At 41.1% G+C, this 16,174-nt stretch overlaps 1 long non-coding RNA gene across 1 annotated transcript; it reads right to left on the bottom strand.

Moving 5' to 3' along the window:
- Positions 1-10,406: 10,406 nt before the first annotated feature.
- LOC307019816 lies at positions 10,407-11,263 on the bottom strand. The gene is made up of 2 exons (XR_013802756.1): positions 11,022-11,263; positions 10,407-10,817 (listed from the first exon to the last, which is right to left on the bottom strand). It is a non-coding gene; the product is annotated as an uncharacterized lncRNA (long non-coding RNA).
- Positions 11,264-16,174: the final 4,911 nt, after the last annotated feature.

The raw sequence follows: 16,174 nt of genomic DNA, 5'->3' as shown, positions 1-16,174 counted from the left end.
GGAGGGAGAGAGGAGAGGGAGGGAGGGAGAAGAAAAGAGAAAGAGAAATCATATTAATAAGATGTTTGGGTATCTTACTTTGAGATGAACTTTATTAATTATTCCACAAGTGGATAACGGCGGGTCCTCAAAGCAGCAAAGTTATTGACGAGTTCATCTGCGTCCAGGGATTTTACGACAGCAGGCTCAACAGCCATCAACATGAGGTTTGTGAGCCTGTCATCGCTCATGGTGGTCCGCAGGTAAGTCTTGACTCTTTTTAAAACGGAAAAGAATCTTTCGTTGGATGCAGTGGAGACAGGAATTGTTGCTGCGATCTTGAATAGCTTGATAACCTCTGAAAAAGCGACAGACATGGTCTTCAGTCGTGTCAAAGCCAGCATTATGTTTTTCTCCTCCTCCACGTCCTCCTTCATCTCAAGTTCAGGGAAAGCTTTTGCTGTGTGACACTGGGAACTGAGAAGGGTGGTGTCGATCAGTTCATCATAGAGTTGTGCAAACTGTTCCATTTTAACTACATCCATGAAATGGGGAGATGAACAATCAAATGCCTGGATAGCATTAAGTAGCTCATCATTATCTGTAAATCGGCGATCTAACTCAGAGATGAAGCGGTCCAGTGTTTCAAAGTATAGTCTTTTTTCTTGGCCATCTCCTGTTTGTCTCTGGCCACTGGATGATCCGACAATAAACCCTGCCAAGGCTTTGGACACACTCCGTGCTCTTGCTGGTCGCAGAGGGGCAGTGTCGCTGCTTGGGAGGCCGAGCTCTTTGGAAAATGCCTTGGCTCTGCTCAGTGTGTCCTGGTACTCTTTATCTGACCTCATCTTTTCCAGCTGGGCCTTAGTACTCCGTATGAGGTTGGAAGCCATCGTGATTGCAATGTCTTTTGTCTGAAGCTGTTCAGACAGTCCATAAGTGAGATTTAAGATTTTTTCTAGGACATGAAGACGCACAACAAAAGTGACTGTCAGCATATTTGTCCGAAGTCCAGCAGCTTCAGTTGAACCCTCTGCATGAGCGTCAATAGTGGCATCTAACACAGCTAGTATAGCCTCGTAGCGCAGTTTTATCTTCTGTAGAGCCCTATACCAATACAGCCACCGAGTGGGACAGGTGCGCTCCAAGTGCAGTATTTTGTTGTGTCCCAACTTCTTTTGAGCCTCAATGAAAAGCATGTGTCTGGTATTGCTATTTGCAATACAAGTATATAGTGTTTGAACAACACCAAAAAACTCTGCCATCTCTGGTATTTCAGTTATCGAGCTCACAAGCACAAGATTTAGTCTATGTGCATGACAGTGTATATACGCTGCATGCGGCACTTTTTCACGTATTAAAGCCTGCACTCCACGCACATTACCCCGCATAACACTTGCACCATCGTAGCATTGTGCAACACACAGCTGAATATCTAAACTCGATAATTCCTTTATTATTTTCTGGGCCAGGGATTCAGCTGTCAGGTCCTTCATGTGATAGGTTCCAATGGCTCTTTCCTTTATAATCCCGTCATGTACATAACGGATCAAAATGGCCAGCTGCTCCTTCTTAGACAGGTCTTTCGTTTCATCCACTAACACTGAAAAGTACCGTGCTTCTCCTACTTCATTTATGATTATACTTCTGATATTTTCCCCAATAACTCTCACCATATCATTCTGGGCTTCTGGGGAAGAATAGTGCGCATACCTGCGTTCCTGTTTGCTTTTCACGTTCCTGTCATCTGTTGCAATAACGTCCAAAAGTTCAAGGAAATTTCCTTTATTTTCATCCTCATCTCTCTCGTTGTGGCCACGGAGAGGGAGGGCCTGTCTTCCCAGAAATGACGTGATTTTGAACAAGGATTTGACGTGAGCCCGGTTCTCCTGCACCTCATCTGTCCTGTTTGCGTCAATCCGACTTGCGATGGATTCCTTATGTCCGCTGATCACAGCCTTAAAGTTAGACCACGCTAATGCAGCACAATTGTGTCTACTGCTCCCTTGATGATCCCGGAGATTTTTTTTCATGTTCTTCCAACATGTGTATCCAGTGTCTATGAACACACGCAGTCCATGCCTGTCACCTGTTAAAGTTGAGGCTCCTCCAAAATGACGGCATGCAAAGCAATAAACTGCATCTTCTTGCGCAGAATATTCAACCCAGTCATATTCCTGATACACACTGACATTAAAGCGTCTTCCATTTCTAGTTGGGAAGTGGGTCAAACGAGGACGCCTGAGTCCGTCTGTTTTACATCCACTAATATCCTTCTTCTCTGCTCCAGTTGACCCAGAGGCTGCTACTGCTGCTGCACCCGGGCCTTGACCTTCCTTATCGCTGTCCACGTCTGATCCAGCTCTTTCAATCTGAGAAATTGGTGGGGACTCAGACTCGGATTCAATTCGAGAAGTCGGTGTGGACGAGTTCTCAGCCTCCATGCATGTAGTCTCCGTCTCCCTGTTAGCATCTGCATCCCCGGCGCAGGTGCTGGAGTGGCTAACAGCCTCGTTAACAGCTTGAATCCCACCTTCACTACCTGGTCCTTCTCCCTCTGCTGCTGGGGCAACATTGGAGCCATCACCTTCACCTGCCTTTTTTTTGATAAAAAAAGATTCTAAAGTTCTTTGCTTTCTTTTCATTTTAGTTAATTAGCTTAGCCGAAAAATAAAAAAAACCGCGATAACATGACCCGCTCTGACCTCCGGCGGCTTCTCGTCAGGAGATACCACATTTCAAGATAGGGAGGGGGGATACGTTACGATAAGTATTGGGAAAGATAATATCTAGACTAGAGAAATCGATTGTGTTGTTCTGATTTTCATTTGTATTTAATTTATATGTATTAAATAATAGAATAATCAATACAAATTGACACAGAGTAATTCCATAAATTTATTTTTTTAAAACGAACATTTACATTTTCCCCTGGAGCCAAGGTGTGGCAGCTGCCATACCTTGCCATACCCAATTGACGCCTCTGGTGTCAAAGCACGTGACTTATTTCAGTTTCAGTAAAAAACGTAAGGATATGGCTGCAGATTTAGCCTACATTTGAGGCTGTCCTGCTGACTGTCCAACCCAGTCTCACGGCATTTCGTGTTATAGTCACAACATTTAATCAATCGATTCGTGTTCACCAACACGATTTTCACCTTTTTTCCGTGTCACACAGAACGATTTTAGAAGCAATGCATTTCTATTGGTAGTATGTTTCGTGCCTGCAACACATCTTTTTGTCCGGTTGGGTCTTGGAAGACCAGAAGCTGTGTGGTTCATAAAAACATGTTCTTTATACAGTGATGCAAACTTGTCACCTTTCGGCGAAATTCGCCGTTTTGAATCCAAAATAGGTCCTTTGTGTGATTCATGTAGATCTGCAATACAAATATTTGTGGAGTATGGGGGGTCTGGGACCCGGAGTAATCTACGGCCGTGAGCTGTTATGTGCCATCATCATGGTGTTCTTTTTTAATATTTTATAATGAAGTGCGAGCTGTGTGCTCGAGTCTTCCTGCCTGTCGGCTCTGCCCATGGATGTATAATAAGGCTCTGCTGCTCCTAGATCAGGGGTCACCAACCTTTTTTTAGGACGAGGGCTACTTTCAAAAAATAAAAAAAGTCGGGGGCTACTTTTACTCCTCTTTTTTTTGTTTTTGGCACTATATATATTTAGCACATTTTAACATTATTATATGCTTACCTTTAACGTTTGGGTCTATGGGACCCGTTTTCAGTGTTTACTAAAATAACATGTATGCAATTTAATTATTTTAACCTGCTTTATTTTGGGGGGGGACCTCACATCCTCCAGGGGAATTCTTTTTTAAATGTTGAAGTGAAATGCATCAATCTGGAGCACAAAATGAATTGATGGATACAGCTCTCAACACTCATATGAAAGGGAGTTGTATACTTTTCAATAATCCAAACATCTTTAGGATATGATCAGAACCAATAACAAATCATTTCAACTTGTTTATTCTTATCTTATGTTACTTAGCATTCTATCTTTTCATTTATGCATATTTGACTAATCACTCCCCTTTTAAACTGTTTTTTTAAGGAAATTACGCCATGTGTATGTGTGCGTCAAGTGCATTAAATATATATGCAAGTTGCAACACACACACAGTAAAACTCTGCCCCTCATGTGTGGTATCGGCTGGCATGATAGGCTGTTCAATGGGGCTGATGTGTAGATTCTGCCAGAAGGAAAATCAGCGGGGAGGTGCCACATTGCTTTTCTTCCCGACTGCAACGCTGGTCCCGCAAATCAAGCCACAACGTGATTGGTCGATATTCATTGTGGGGGAGGGGGGAGGAGGGGTGTTAGATAGATATAGAGTTGTAGTACGTAGATAGGGTTCGCTATGATTGAGGTTTTGTTTATGCATAGGGTAGGTTCTTTTAATTACATTTCCTTTTTTGTTTTGTGTATTTTATACATTTTGGATTTGCTTGGCGAGATATTTTTAGAACATGCCCGGCGGTCGACTCAAGTTGCCCATGCGGGCGACTAAGTGCCCGCGGGCACCGTGTTGGCTACCCCTGTCCTAGATGATAGTCTAACTTCAGCAGCTACATTACCTACCGGTGCGTTCCTTAATATTAACTGCGCGTCCGGAGTCACTGTGGCACAGATTGGACCGCTGGTGAACAGCTGTTAGAACGGGCCGTTCAGGTGTTCAGAGCAGAGCTCCCTGTCGGAGCGGCAGAGCGTGATGTGGAATCGTTGAGCGAGCGAGCGAGCGAGCGAGCTAGCTAGCATACATTGTCACTAACTGCTAACGTTAGCTTTAGCCTTCTATTTCTAATAGTTTTTTTCATAGGCTATAAACAGAGGTGGTATATATATATATATATATATATATATATATATATATATATATATATATATATATATAGTACTTGAGTAAAAGTAGAAGCATTCAGATCTTGTACTAGAGTAAAAGTACTCAGGTCTTGTACTAGACTAGAGTAAAAGTAGAAGCACACAGATCTTGTACTAGAATAAAAGTAGAAGTACTCAGATCTTGTACTAGAGTAAAAGTACTCAGATCTTGTACTAGAGTAAAAGTACTCAGGTCTTGTACTAGACTAGAGTAAAAGTAGAAGCACACAGATCTTGTACTAGAGTAAAAGTAGAAGCACACAGATCTTGTACTAGAGTAAAAGTAGAAGCACACAGATCTTGTACTAGAGTAAAAGTAGAAGCACACAGATCTTGTACTTGAGTAAAAGTAGAAGCACAAAGATCTTGTACTTGAGTAAAAGTAATAGTACCAGAGTGTAGGAATACTCTGTTACAGTAAAAGTCCTGCATTCAACATGTTCCTCAAGTAAAAGTAGAAAAGTATTATCCAGTGGCGTTTTCTCCTTGAGGCCAAGGGAAGCCAGGCTTCCCCTGTTTTTTCGGATTGTAGTTATCATTTTAATAAATAAATAAAAACACTTCGTTTAGTTTCGGAAATTCTTTGTTGTGTGTTGCTGCCGGCCCTTCTCTCCCCATTCTCATTGAGTATTTTACAAAGAGTGAAACAGCGCCCCTCTAGATGTTATGGTGAAACAGTAGATTGCACTCTGTTGCGAGAGGAGGCCAGCCGGGTTATGGCTAGAAAGGATCCGTCTTGTGTAAAACTGTCGCGAGAGTTTGCAAGTCACGTGGCTGAATGTCTAAGTTTGGCAGGCAGCCTTTCAGTTACGATTGTTAACATCAGTGGGCCACATCAAATGATGGTGAGAAGCTAAACTATCTATTAATTATGTCAATTACAGGGAGTGTGATTGTTGAAATAGGGTGTTAGCGGTATTACTGTTCAAAGAAGAATTACAACACTGTAGATCACCAACACTGGTGTATTTTTTATTCACAGACAAGTCAACGTTGTCACAGTAAAAGTCCCAAGATAGCTCCTGGCAGAGGCGTCAATTGGGTATGGCAAGGTATGGCAGCTGCCACACCTTGGCTCCAGGGGAAAATGTAAATGTTCGTTTTAAAAAAATTAATTTATGGAATTACTCTGTGTCAATTTGTATTGATTATTCTATTATTTAATACATATAAATTAAATACAAATGAAAATCAGAACAACACAATCGATTTCTCTAGTCTAGATATTATCTTTCCCAATACTTATCGTAACGTATCCCCCCTCCCTATCTTGAAATGTGGTATCTCCTGACGAGAAGCCGCCGGAGGTCAGAGCGGGTCATGTTATCGCGGTTTTTTTTATTTTTCGGCTAAGCTAATTAACTAAAATGAAAAGAAAGCAAAGAACTTTAGAATCTTTTTTTATCAAAAAAAAGGCAGGTGAAGGTGATGGCTCCAATGTTGCCCCAGCAGCAGAGGGAGAAGGACCAGGTAGTGAAGGTGGGATTCAAGCTGTTAACGAGGCTGTTAGCCACTCCAGCACCTGCGCCGGGGATGCAGATGCTAACAGGGAGACGGAGACTACATGCATGGAGGCTGAGAACTCGTCCACACCGACTTCTCGAATTGAATCCGAGTCTGAGTCCCCACCAATTTCTCAGATTGAAAGAGCTGGATCAGACGTGGACAGCGATAAGGAAGGTCAAGGCCCGGGTGCAGCAGCAGTAGCAGCCTCTGGGTCAACTGGAGCAGAGAAGAAGGATATTAGTGGATGTAAAACAGACGGACTCAGGCGTCCTCGTTTGACCCACTTCCCAACTAGAAATGGAAGACGCTTTAATGTCAGTGTGTATCAGGAATATGACTGGGTTGAATATTCTGCGCAAGAAGATGCAGTTTATTGCTTTGCATGCCGTCATTTTGGAGGAGCCTCAACTTTAACAGGTGACAGGCATGGACTGCGTGTGTTCATAGACACTGGATACACATGTTGGAAGAACATGAAAAAAAATCTCCGGGATCATCAAGGGAGCAGTAGACACAATTGTGCTGCATTAGCGTGGTCTAACTTTAAGGCTGTGATCAGCGGACATAAGGAATCCATCGCAAGTCGGATTGACGCAAACAGGACAGATGAGGTGCAGGAGAACCGGGCTCACGTCAAATCCTTGTTCAAAATCACGTCATTTCTGGGAAGACAGGCCCTCCCTCTCCGTGGCCACAACGAGAGAGATGAGGATGAAAATAAAGGAAATTTCCTTGAACTTTTGGACGTTATTGCAACAGATGACAGGAACGTGAAAAGCAAACAGGAACGCAGGTATGCGCACTATTCTTCCCCAGAAGCCCAGAATGATATGGTGAGAGTTATTGGGGAAAATATCAGAAGTATAATCATAAATGAAGTAGGAGAAGCACGGTACTTTTCAGTGTTAGTGGATGAAACGAAAGACCTGTCTAAGAAGGAGCAGCTGGCCATTTTGATCCGTTATGTACATGACGGGATTATAAAGGAAAGAGCCATTGGAACCTATCACATGAAGGACCTGACAGCTGAATCCCTGGCCCAGAAAATAATAAAGGAATTATCGAGTTTAGATATTCAGCTGTGTGTTGCACAATGCTACGATGGTGCAAGTGTTATGCGGGGTAATGTGCGTGGAGTGCAGGCTTTAATACGTGAAAAAGTGCCGCATGCAGCGTATATACACTGTCATGCACATAGACTAAATCTTGTGCTTGTGAGCTCGATAACTGAAATACCAGAGATGGCAGAGTTTTTTGGTGTTGTTCAAACACTATATACTTGTATTGCAAATAGCAATACCAGACACATGCTTTTCATTGAGGCTCAAAAGAAGTTGGGACACAACAAAATACTGCACTTGGAGCGCACCTGTCCCACTCGGTGGCTGTATTGGTATAGGGCTCTACAGAAGATAAAACTGCGCTACGAGGCTATACTAGCTGTGTTAGATGCCACTATTGACGCTCATGCAGAGGGTTCAACTGAAGCTGCTGGACTTCGGACAAATATGCTGACAGTCACTTTTGTTGTGCGTCTTCATGTCCTAGAAAAAATCTTAAATCTCACTTATGGACTGTCTGAACAGCTTCAGACAAAAGACATTGCAATCACGATGGCTTCCAACCTCATACGGAGTACTAAGGCCCAGCTGGAAAAGATGAGGTCAGATAAAGAGTACCAGGACACACTGAGCAGAGCCAAGGCATTTTCCACAGAGCTCGGCCTCCCAAGCAGCGACACTGCCCCTCTGCGACCAGCAAGAGCACGGAGTGTGTCCAAAGCCTTGGCAGGGTTTATTGTCGGATCATCCAGTGGCCAGAGACAAACAGGAGATGGCCAAGAAAAAAGACTATACTTTGAAACACTGGACCGCTTCATCTCTGAGTTAGATCGCCGATTTACAGATAATGATGAGCTACTTAATGCTATCCAGGCATTTGATTGTTCATCTCCCCATTTCATGGATGTAGTTAAAATGGAACAGTTTGCACAACTCTATGATGAACTGATCGACACCACCCTTCTCAGTTCCCAGTGTCACACAGCAAAAGCTTTCCCTGAACTTGAGATGAAGGAGGACGTGGAGGAGGAGAAAAACATAATGCTGGCTTTGACACGACTGAAGACCATGTCTGTCGCTTTTTCAGAGGTCATCAAGCTATTCAAGATCGCAGCAACAATTCCTGTCTCCACTGCATCCAACGAAAGATTCTTTTCCGTTTTAAAAAGAGTCAAGACTTACCTGCGGACCACCATGAGCGATGACAGGCTCACAAACCTCATGTTGATGGCTGTTGAGCCTGCTGTTGTAAAATCCCTGGACGCAGATGAACTCGTCAATAACTTTGCTGCTTTGAGGACCCGCCGTTATCCACTTGTGGAATAATTAATAAAGTTCATCTCAAAGTAAGATACCCAAACATCTTATTAATATGATTTCTCTTTCTCTTTTCTTCTCCCTCCCTCCCTCTCCTCTCTCCCTCCCTCCCTCCCTCCCTCTCCTCTTTATATTTGGACTTTAACAGTTTACAGCAGTTTACCTGGTATGTTCACGTGATATTGTTGCAATTACATAGTGAATGAAGTGAACAGAAAGAGTGAAATTGTGTCAGAAAGGCTATTACTGCTGTCTAACCCTGCCGCTTGCTATCCATGGTGCTGAAAACGGATGCGTAACGGCGCATTTGACTGAATTGATTGATTGACGTGCGTAGTTAAGTGTTTGTGTCCATAGTTACTTGCGCTAGCGGGATGTGAGTGAGGCTGCATTTGAAAAAGTTCAAATTTTCCTAACCACACAGAAAAGCTACATAGCAGACTTGTCACTTTTGTTATGATTATTTGCTGGGCATGTATATTGATTGATACTGTAGTTAAGTCATGTGACTAGTAACCTTGCCATACCTTAGCTTTGGCTGAATTGACGCCACTGGCTCCTGGTGCAATAAAATGTTCCCTTTCAGTGTTTTACTATTATGTCTGATGTTTCTCTATTAATATTGCTGCTGCATTAATGTGTATGTTGCATGTTACTGCTGTAGATGTATTTCCGAGCCGCTCCAACGAGAGTTACAACGAGAACGTGACGTCATATTTACACAAGACGGATCCTTTCTAACCATAACCGGCCAGCCGAAATTGGCTTCCCTTGGTGAAAAAAAATGGAGGGATTGACCAATCAGACAAGGCTTACGTCATGCCCCTGCCAACCAGTGATTAGTCAGGGCCATGCCAAGGGTTATGGCTAGAAAGGATCCGTCTAATGTAAATATGACGTCACGTTCTCGTTCTAACTCTCGTTGTAATCGGAGCGGCTCGGTTGTAATCGGAGCGGCTCGGAAGCGCAGTCACGTGGCTGAATGTTTACGTTTGGGATGGCGAGAAACTAAACTATATTAAGTATGTAAATACTTGTTAGCGGTCTTGCTGTTGAAAGAAGAATGACAACACTGTAGATCAGCAACACTATGGTTTATTTTGTATTCACAGGCAAGTCAACGTTGTTGCAGTAAAAGTCCCAAGATAGCTCCTGGTGCAATAAAATATATGTTGCATGTTACTGCTGTAGATGTGTTTACCTCTTTTATATCCCGTTGGGTAGTTTAATCTTCAGCAATACATCATATTCTATAATATCATCATATATGTGTAGCTTTGTCTCTGTCGTATCTTTCAAAAGTAAAGTGAAACAGCTGTTTTCAGTTTTGTGATGTATTTTCCAGCTGATCCAAGAGGCTTTTTAAACACCTTACTTGGCTTAAAAGGGAGGAGAATTTTCTCAACACATAAAGGAACACTTTATCCTTCAGTTTATCACAAACATTACATCAACACATTTGGAGATCCTAATTTGAATTCAGTCTGTAATTTGATATTAAGGTTTTAATAATGAAATGAGGTCATGAATCGAGTTCAAGGTTAAGATCATCTTTATTATCCTATGTACAAAAATTAACATACAACATTAATATAACAGTAACAAATAAAACAAAATAACATTATGCAACTCTGATCTTCTTGCTGATACTTTTCAAAGTTACTTTTACATTTGCTCTACTTCTCCTGCTACTGTTTGCTCTGCTTTCAACTTCTCTTTCAACTCTGCTCTTTACTCTGCTTTCCCTGTTTCCTCTGTTCTCCTCTCCTCATCTTCTCCTCAGACTATCCTCCTTTTGCTGTATCCTCTCCTCTCCTGTTCTCCTATCCTCATACTCTCCTCCTTTTGCTGTCTCCTCTCCTCTGTTCTCCTCATCTCCTCTCCTCCTCAGACTCTCCTCCTTTTGCTGTTAGATATTTAGACTGTAATGACAGCTTATGATATACTTTTTATAACTACATAAATCACATGCAACGGATTAAAAACGTTGTTTTACTTACCACCTCTTTACAGCTCCATTCATCTCCAAGCTTCCAACATTCACCTGGCGGTGGTGCCTTGGATGAAAACAACTTTTGATATGATACAATACAACAACAATAGTTAACACCTAGCCACAGCAATAAGCACAATGAGAAGACTAATGGTCTCTTTTATACCAATTTATATTGGAGTGAAATGAACTGTGCCATGTCACATAGGATTGGCTGTGTTTTGTGAATATAGAGGAGATGGCAAAAGTAAATATACTTTGTTCTTACCTAAAGCATCTATCCTCCTCTTCGTACCCCTGCCTGCTCCTCCCGCATTAGACTCTGGGGACTTAGCTTTTAAAATCTTGTTCAAGCTGTCCACTCTGTAGTTGGATCTCATGACCTCAGCTTTATGACCCACCCGGCCTGAAAAAGGGTGTCTACGATGGCTGGTACTGAGAGGTGTTATGGTCCTCTTCTGCCTTTTGTGTTTGGGGGGCGTGAAGGTGAGAGGAAGACTACTGTCATGTGGGGTGTGTTGCGTTACGCCCTCCAAAAGATCATTTAGTCTTGATATTACTGTACACATGAACGTCTCATCCTGTAGGTGGTATGTGTGCTCAGTAATTTCCCGCAACAAGGTCCCACACTGCTGTCGTTTCCTATCTCTTGAGGACTTTGAGTGGTTACCACTGCTCTGATTACAACGAGAGTTAGAACGACGTCTCTTCCCGCGTCCCGCCCACCCCGACCCTTTCCGATTACAGCCGAGCCGCTCCGTTTACAACGAGAGTTAGAACGAGAACGTGACGTCATATTTACATTAGACGGATCCTTTCTAGCCATAACCCATGCCAAGGGAAGCCAGAGGCGGCTGGCTTCGCTTGCCTCACAATCCAATCAAATCACATCAACTAGTGTTCCAGTGACGCGTCATAAAAGCCGGAAGTAAGCTGCGCTCGGTTTCCCTCATGGATTTATAATATGACAAATCGACAAAAAAGCAATGGGATTTCTCCATAGGATTTTGGAAAATAGCTCGAAATAAGGTCAGTGGAAAACTAACCTGTTAAGTGCATGTTTTGTTCAGTCGGATAATATCCACATGTATACCCTACTTTTATAATTTTCGAATCATAAATCTAATCGATAGAAGATAGATAGTGTCACTGCACCACTCTCACCGCCGTTAGAAAGTAGCAAGCAACTGAAGCAAGTGCAATTATGGAGGGTGGAGATTTGGAGTATTTAATCAAAAATAATTGTACTAAACTTCCGCTACAGCAGCAACAACAAATACAATCTCATGACAGGCCAATGCTCAAACGGAAAAAGGAGCTAATCGGACGTAAAACGTTAAAGGTCTCCTGATTTAGTTTGTGAATGAATGCTTATTAGAGTTTCGGCTGGAGAGTGCGCACGGACCTGTCGGTCACAGGCGTGTGTAAGTCCTGCATCTGTATGATACAAATGTGTGTAAAATGATACCGGGTGCTGTAATCACTCATCTGGTTACGTTATTACATTGACCACCACACCCCCGACCCAAAAGAAAGGACGTGTTATTGGCTTCCCCTAATTTTTTCCCCACGCCACGCTACTGGTATTATCATCAAAATATAGTTAAAGTATCGACAGTAAAATTAGTCATTGTGCAGATTGGTCCACTTCAGAATAATAGATATATGTTTTATAATGATTGATCATGAAAGTGTTCTCAAAGCTGGTAAAGGTGCAGCTAGTTTGAATTACTTTGTATACTAAAGGGTAGCTTGTGGATTTACTCCAGGTGGAACTAAAGTCTGATTTAACACTTGATTATATTTCACATCATTCATCCACATCTGTAAACTAACTAAAGGTATTAAATACATGTAGTGGAGTAGAAGTACACCATGTACCTCTGAACTTTAGTGGAGTAGGAGAACAAAGTAGCAAAACATTGACATACTTAAATAAAGTACAAGTATCTCAAAATTGTGCCCAAGTATAGTACTTGTTGAGTTTATGAACTTAGTTACTTTACACCATGTGGCTATAAAGATAGAAAGACTAAGCCTTGCACAGAGGCATGAAAATACATTTTCAAAATGCTCAACAGTGCTGCCAAAATTATAAACTGACTGCTACACAATTTAAAATAAATGCTTTTATATATTTCTATTAGATGTGACTCTTTGGCGTTTCTGTTATTAGTAACACTGCTGCTTTAGTTGTTCTGCTAAAATCCTCTGTTATTCCTCATTTTAAAGCCGATATTCCGTGGGGTAGGGGAGCCGGGGGCTCGGATCCTTGTCACCTTTTTCATACCTGATGAGTTTGCATCCCTGTTTATATATACAGGACTGTCTCAGAAAATTAGAATATTGTGATAAAGTTCTTTATTTTCTGTAATGCAATTTAAAAAAAAAAAAAAAAAAAAAAAAAAAAGTCATACATTCTGGATTCATTACAAATCAACTGAAATATTGCAAGCCTTTTATTATTTTAATATTGCTGATTATGGCATACAGCTTAAGAAAACTCAAATATCCTATCTCTAAATATTAGAATATCATGAAAAAGTATACTAGTAGGGTGTTCAACGAATCACTTGAATCGTCTAATTAACTCGAAACACCTGCAAGGGTTTCCTGAGCCTTGAAAAACACTCAGCTTGGTTCAGTAAACTAAATCACAAGTATGGGGAAGACTGCTGATCTGACTGCTGTCCAGAGGACCGTCATTGACACCCTCCATCAGGAGGGTAAGACACAAAAAGAAATTTCTCAAAGAGCAAGCTGTTCACAGAGTGCAGTTTCAAAGCACATCCACAAAAAGTCTATTGGAAGGGGGAAATGTGGCAGGAAACGCTGCACAACCAAGAGAGATGACCGCAGCCTTAACAGCATTGTGAAGAAGAGTCGCTTCCAGAATTTGGGGGAGCTTCAAAGACAGTGGACTGAAGCTGGAGTCCAGGTATCAAAAGTCACTGTTCACAGACGTGTCCGGGAAATGGGCTACAATAGCCGTATTCCCATGGTCAAGCCACTTCTGAACTCAAGACAACGGAAGAGGCGTCTGACTTGGGCTAAGGAAAAGAAGCACTGGACAGTTGCACAGTGGTCCAAAGTCCTCTTTTCAGACGAAAGCAAGTTTTGTATTTCATTTGGAAGTCAAGGCGCCAGAGTCTGGAGAAAGGCTGGAGAGGAGCAAAATCCAAGTTGCTTGAAATCCAGAGTGAAGTTCCCACAGTCAGCGATGGTTTGGGGAGCCATGTCAGCTGCTGGTGTTGGTCCACTGTGTTTCATCAAGCCCAGAGTAAATGCAGCTGTGTACCAAGAGATTTTAGAGCACTACATGCTTCCGTCTGCTGAAAAGCTCTATGGAGATGAGGAATTCATTTTCCAGCATGATCTGGCACCTGCCCACAGTGCCAAAACCACCAGTAACTGGTGTACTGACCATGGCATTACTGTCCTCGATTGGCCTGCAAATTCCCCTGACCTGAACCCCATAGAGAATATGTGGGGTATTGTGAAGAAGAAGCTGAAAGACACCAGACCCAACAATGCTAATGAGCTAAAGGCCGCTATTGAAGCATCCTGGGCATCCATAACACCTCAGCAATGCCACAGGCTGATTGCCTCCATGCCACGCTGCATTGATGCAGTAATCCGTGCAAAAGGATTCCCAACCAAGTACTGAGTGCATTAATGGACATTTTCAAATGTTTGATTGTGTTTCGCTGTTATAAATCTTTTTTTTTTACTTGGTCTTTTTTTTTTACTTGGTCTGAGGAACTATTCTAATTTTTTGAGATTGAGTTTTCTTAAGCTGTATGCCATAATCAGCAATATTAAAATAATAAAAGGCTTGCAATATTTCAGTTGATTTGTAATGAATCCAGAATGTATGACATTTTTGTTTTTTTAATTGCGTTACAGAAAATAAAGAACTTTATCACAATATTCTAATTTTCTGAGACAGTCCTGTACAGTCTATGGTTCTTACTCAATATCGAGCCACGATTATTATTTTTTATTTTAAATTGTATAATGTCGGACTTTTTTTGCCGTCAGTGAGGAAAAGAAATGGGGCTCAGAGCCTCAGGATAAATCTGTATTTTTTGTAATCTGTTTTTCCTTCTAATTTGTTATTCTTTTCGAAATAATACACTGTTATTTACTCACCAATAACACACCATTATCCTTGTTTTTATTTATTTGTTTAATTCCATAATCTCTGGCTTTTTTGGCATGCATCAGGAACTGAATTTAAAAATAAAATAACCGGAAACAGCCACTGAACTGATTACCCAAGATCCTCAGCTATGGTTTAAGCTCGGTGATTGGATTGTTTAGCCGCAATGCACGTTGGGATGTGGTGTTTATTGGATATGAGATCTGAAAAACATTTAAAAAAAAAAAAATAATAATACTTTATTCAGTGTGTACTTTCTCTTTGAAAGTCATCACATAACGGCATTGTAATACACGGTTAGGCTGCATTAAATATTACACATCTGCCGTAGTTCTTTATTTGTAGAGCCCTGATTAGAAGACTTCTTGACAAACTGAAAGAACTGCCACCGAAACTGAATACGTGATGTGGATCATAAATATATCAACAATTAAACGACATCTTCAATTTCTCTTCACACAATACGTCTCCTCGCACTATCAACACTAATTCGGCTGACTTTTACATTTGATCTAATTAGTAGATTTATTTACACCATAACGGTGCACAGCTGATATAAAAGGACTTGTAGTTTTTAAAGATATTACTGATTTTCTTTGAATATAAGAATGTAAATACTGAGTTGAGAGAATAGTCAGGGGTTTTGGGTGATGGGAGACACATCTATGGATTCAGAATGTCAATAGCTTACCATTACATGACGGATATACCTTTCTCTCTGTGATGTTTTACAAATCAGATATTAATGTCTAGAAGTAAAACATGTGAAATAATATAGCAATATGCTGTAAAATTATGTGAAAATATGAGAAACTACACATATTCAGATATTATACATACATAAGTGTCCTACACTAATAATACAAAATTATTATGGCTGTGCACCTTGTGTGCACCGCCTAGTGGTTAAAGCACGTTATTGAATCATTGTTTTTATATCTTATATTCGATGAAAAAAATATTAAGAGTACATACTTTCATAGGGGGAAAGTAGAAGGTCAATGATAGAAATATAGAATATAAAAAATCAAGAAGATGCTGTAAGTGATCTCTACAATAAAACTGTTTAGTGCAGGATGTACAAAGATATTAATATGAGGATTTGCAAAACAGACAAACGAATTAACCTTTATTTAAACATTAAATAATATTTTAGATTAAGGTCTTCTTTTAAATAAGAAAAAAGCTTTGGGGGTATCTACAGATAAATATTAAGCCTGACAAAGTACTTAACGTCTAATATATTGCTTTCCTGCAAT

The sequence above is a fragment of the Notothenia rossii genome (assembly GCF_949606895.1).
Source record: "Notothenia rossii genome assembly, chromosome: 9".
Classification (NCBI taxonomy): Eukaryota; Metazoa; Chordata; class Actinopteri; order Perciformes; family Nototheniidae; genus Notothenia; species Notothenia rossii.
Note: the sequence above shows the minus strand (reverse complement) of the source record. Positions and strands in the feature narration are given on the sequence as shown.